This window comes from Cebus imitator, unplaced genomic scaffold (genome assembly GCF_001604975.1).
Source record: "Cebus imitator isolate Cc_AM_T3 unplaced genomic scaffold, Cebus_imitator-1.0 Scaffold698, whole genome shotgun sequence".
In the NCBI taxonomy this organism is placed as follows: Eukaryota; Metazoa; Chordata; class Mammalia; order Primates; family Cebidae; genus Cebus; species Cebus imitator.
The window spans coordinates 202459-208033 of record NW_016108013.1 but is presented as its reverse complement, the minus strand read 5'-3'; positions in this window follow the sequence as shown (position 1 = coordinate 208033).

The following is a 5575-nucleotide window of genomic DNA, read 5'->3' as shown; positions in this document are numbered from 1 at the left end:
GCCATCTTCCTTTGATTTTTATTATTGCATATGAGAATACATCAAGGTTCCCCTGCGAATGAATCCTGATGCTTCAATCTTCTCTGTCTCTTGCCTAACAGCAGCCAACTTAATAACTTCTTTACCTGCTGGTTCAGCAACAAGAGACTCAATGGTCTGGGGACAGTCTCATTACATGTTCAATGTGATGAACAATGACTATATTCGCTAGGGGAACTGTTACTGCCTTGGGGACTAAGTATTCCAAACCTACTGAGCCCAAGAATTCATAAATGAATTATTAGGTGTAAAAGAGAGAGGAACTGCTCCTACCTCCACCCCTTGATACCTAGATCCATGTTCTAACTGTGGGAGAAACTGTACTATATTTTAGCTGTTGGTATAAGGCATATACCACAAACCTGTAAGACAGCAGCCCAAGCTCACAAAGTGTTGGCTCTTGGCTAGCTATATCTCCTGGCTAGGTATAACTGAATCTGCAAAAGGTCATTATATCGCTTTATTATAGCACCTACATCTGAGTAATATGGTTTCTGGCAAGACCAAGAAGTTTCTTAACTACAATTTTCTCAGTATAAAATAAGCTCTTTAATCAGAAGCAATGTGTGAAATATTACCATAATGAATGAGGCATAGATAATAGATATATCTATTAGATAATGGGGCTGGCGGAAATATTGCAGGTAGGGAAGTCAAATCTGAATTTGGAATTCTTTCTTTCTTTCTTTCTTTCTTTTTTTTGAGATGGAGCTTCACTCTTTTTGTCCAGGCTGGAGTGCAGTGGCATGATCTCAGCTCACCACAACCTCCGCCTCCTGGATTCAAGCAATTCTCCTGCTTCAGCCTCCTGAGAAGCTGGGATTACAGGCACGTGCCACCACACACAGCTAATTTTTGTATTTTTAGTAGATACAGGATTTCTCCATGTTGGTCAAGCTGATCTTGAACTCCTGACCTCAGGTGATCCACCTGCCTCAGCCTCCTAAAGTGCTGGGATTACAGGTGTGAGCCACCGTGCCTGGCTGCTGAATTTGGAATCTGAATCTATTCCTGTGAGGACAAATCACTGCTCCTTCCATGATGGAAAGGATACAGTGTGTAGTGGAATGATTGTAAAAATGGCTCTAATTCTCCCCCTCTCGGTATGTATACCCCTTGAAATGTAACTTTGAAGGTGCTTTTATTAAGAGGTGAAATCTATATCTTCACCCTTTGAATTTGAACTGGCCTTGTGACAGGCCAGTACAATGTGGTAGAAGTAGCAGTGTGCCGATTTTGAGTCTAAGCCTCAAGGTCCATCCACATACAATTTCCCAGACCTTTTGTTTGATTTTGGAGCCCCACCGTTGCCATGACAGCAAATCCCACCTGGCCTGCTGAAGAGCAAGTGACTACATGGAACACAGGCAAGTTGACCCACCTGAATCCATCTGAGACCAGCTCCACCCCAGCTGATCCACCAGCTGTCTACAGATGTATGAGTGATCCCAGCTGATACCAGAACTGCCGAACCTGTAGGCCCATGAGAAATAATTAACGGCTGTAGTCTTAAGTCATTACATTTGGGGGTAGGGAATTGTCACATGGTGAGGTACTCCCTAAGCCGCTAAGTTAACTTGCCACACTTCATAGCTTCCCCTGGTATGGAGACAACAAGCCCAAATGATTTAGGCAGTTGATTATTCACAGCATAGCAAGTGGCATGAACTCCAAATTTGTTCAGCTCTCCTTGCCACCCCAGCACCATGGCAGTGATACAGTTGAATGCTATGCACACAATAAATCTGTAACAGCTGAGAACCCTGAGCTTAAGAACTTCCCATTCTTAAAAGAGGACTGCTGGGAAACCTGACCTCTGGAGAGAGACTTTATTATACTGGTTGGGGAACGAATCTGCCTTCCAACCCATGGGGGACATTTTTTTAATCATTCTGAAATATCTCTAGGATTTGAGGACCATTATTAGCTTTATTAGCCTGGAATGTAAGTAAATCTGCTCCCTGCTCCTGAGCAGATTTGCAAACATCCTCAAACAAAGCTGTTGATGCCATTTGCTCAAAAACACCACAATTTTTCCCAACAGTTTGCTAACTGATTTGCAGTGCAATAAACCTGCCACCAAGAAGTGCCTGGTACCCTCTGAGAATAATACCATATCAGGGGCTCAGTGATGGTCTCTCTCTCTACTGTTGGCAGGATATACATCAGTGGCTAGATTAGCTTTGGTGAGAGGAAGTCTATACTGTACAGCCCATGAATAGCCTCTATCCCTGTCATTATGGCCACTTTGTTCATGACTCCATTGAGCAAGCATTCAGGAGCTGGGGAAAGAGGCTGGCTGACATCCACCTGTGGATTATTGTGTCCTTAATTTTTGAGACCCTCTTCTAGAATGGGTGCCCTCTGGTGGGAATTCACAAGAAGCACAAATATTTTCATCTATACCAGTTTCCCAGGGCTTTTTATCACCCATCTTCCACTCTTGAACTTGCCAAGACTCTGGCCAAACAGGAATGGGCCCTGGGTATGTAGTACCTACAGACCTAACAATCAGCCTCCCAGGACACTAAGCACAGCAGAAAAGAGCAGATAATGAGTGGGGGTTGGAGGAAAGGAGGGGAAGATGAGGGAGATAAGTAGAGAATTAAAAACAAACAGGCTGGGCACGGTGGCTCACATCTGTAATCCCAGTACTTTGGAAGGCTGAGGTGGGAGGATCACAAGGTCAGGAGTTCGAGACCAGACTGACCAACATGGTGAAACCCCATCTCTACTAAAAATACAAAAATTAGCTGGGTGTGGTAGAGCGCACCTGTAAGACCAACTACTTGGGAGGCTGAGGCAGGAGAATTGCTTGAACCTAGGAGATGCAGGTTGCAGTGAGCTGAGATTGTGCCACTGCACTCCAGCCTGGGCAACAAGAATGAAACTCTGTCTCAAAAAACAAACAGCAACAACAACAAAAACACGTACCCTAAGAGAAAAAATGTAGAACTGAAAATCTGATGCAGTGCTATGAGCTAGGGTATCTTCATGTGGGTAATCTAGAAAGGTTTTCATCTTTCTTTGTGTTTTTCCTTTGGATTATGATGACAGTTATGTTTAGCATACAGATTTTTTTTGTTCTTTTTCCATACATATTCTGTTTATGTACAGCATATGGTTTTAAGATTTTTCTCTTCTGACTCTGTAATTTTCTTTAGTTAGTCCCAATAGATCTAAGAAGTCTCATATATTCATACAAATTAAACAGAGATCACCTTTTGAACATGATTACTATCATTGGTATTTTGTTTTTTGTTGTTTTTTCTTTTTCTTTTTTCTTTTGAGACAGAGTCTCGCTCTTGCTCAGGCTAAAGCACAATGGCACGATCTTGGCTCACTGCAACTTCCGCCTCATGTGTTCAAGCGATTCTCCTGTCTCAGCCTCCTGAGTAGCTAGGATTACAGGCCCCCTGCCACCATGCCTCGCTAATTTTTGTATTTTTAGTAAAGACAAAATTTCACCATGTTGGCTGGGTTGTTCTTGAACTCCTGACTTCAGGTGATCCACCTGCCTTGGCCTCCCAAAGTGCTGGGATTACAGGCGTGAGCCACTGCACCTGGCCTGCTATTTTGTCGTTTCTGTTAGGAATGAGGAAAGAAGGAGATGGTATTAATGAGTAGGCAATGTTCTTGTAATGTATGTTCTTGTAATTTTTGTGTATATGAGACAGGGTCTCTTTCTGTTGCCCAGGCTGGAGTACAGCGGCATGATCATGGCTTGCTGCAGTCTTGACCTTCCAGGCTCAAGTGATCTTCCCACCTCAGTATCTGAAAAGCTAGGACAGCAGGCTTGTGCCACCACACCTGGCTAATTATTTTATTTATTTGGTTATTTACTTACTTATTTGCTTATTTATTTAGTAGAAGCAGGGTCTCACTATGTTGCCCAGGTTGGTCTTGAGCTCCTGTTCTCAAGTGATCCTCCTGCTTCGGCCTCCCAAAGTGCTAGGATTACAGGTGTGAGCCACTGTGGCTAATTTATTCTTATTATTTATTTATTTTGAGATGGAGTTGCACTCTTGTCACCCAGGCTGGAGTGCAATGGTGCAATCTCTGCTTGCTGCAACCTCTGCCTCCCAGGTTCAAGCAACTCTTCTACCTCAGCCTACCAAGTAGCTGGGATTACAGGTGCCTACCACCACACCTGGCTAATTTTGTATTTTTAGTAGACATGGGGTTTCACTATGTTGGCCAGACTGGTCACAAACTCCTGACTTCAGGTGATCCACCTGCCTTGGCCTCCCAAATTGCTGGGATTACAGGTGTGAGCCACCATGACTGGCCTTATAATTTATATCTTTTTGGATATTTCCTTTTTGTACAGTCTTGTAACTCCCACTATCTTAAATCCTTTTTGGAGCAAATATTTAAATTACATTGAATTAAATGAGTATTCTCCTCACGAATAATTTTAAGCCATCCACAAATGTAATTTTAATAGCTGCATAACATTACATTATAGAGACATAATATAATGACTTAAAAGTATTTATTGCTTCTCAGAATAGGGGATTAAAAGAAAAAATACTACTTATTCCCAAAAGTTTTGCTATTGTAAGTGAATAAAATAAATATGTTTTATATTTTGAGACAGAGCCTTGCTCTGTCACCAGGATGGAGTGCAGTGGTACAATCTCAGCTTACTGCAACATTTGCCTGCCAGGTTCATGCAGTTCTCCTGCCTCAGCCCACCAAGTAGCTGGGATTACAGGCATACACCACTATAGCCAGCTAATTTTTGTATATTTAGTAGAAACAGGGTTTTACCATGTTGGCCAGGCTGGTCAAATGAACTTCTGAACTCAGGTGATCCACCCGTCTCGACCTCCTAAAGTGCTGGGATTACAGGTGTGAGCCACAGCACCCAGCAAATAGTATATTATCTTAACTGTATTATGGATTGAGAGTTGGGGAGATACTGGAATTGCTTTTGTTTAATAAAATAGTTTGTAAGTTGCTTAGGAGGAGAGTCAGATCTTAAGAACATGCATGCAATCTAGAACCAAGCAACAAGGGAGGTAGCTAAACTACAGCATGGTCTTCTCTTGGCAAATAGAAGGAACACGAGAGGGCTTATGGAAAATTGTCATGTTTCTAAAACGTTGGTTTAGAGCTGGCACACTGTCATTTCCACACATATTCCATTGGCTGGCCTAAATTAGTGGGGTAGAGAAGAATAGTCCTATCCACAGTGGAGCATGGCCAAAAAACAGAAAGAAGAGAGGATAGTTAACAAATAGAATCTACTAGTAAAAAGTTCCCAGTGATGGGATAAGTGGCACACTATTAAGAATAAACATGTCATCTGGGCACGGTGGCTCACGCTTGTAATCTTAGCTCTTTGAGAGGCTGAGGTGGGAAGATCACGAGGTCAAGAGATCGAGACCATCCTGGCCAAAATGGTGAAACCCCGTCTCTACTAAAAAATACAAAAATCAGCTGGGCATGGTGGCACACACCTGTAATCCCAGCTACTTGGGAGGCTGAGGCAGGAAAATCGCTTGAATCTGGGAGGCAGAGGTTGAAGTGA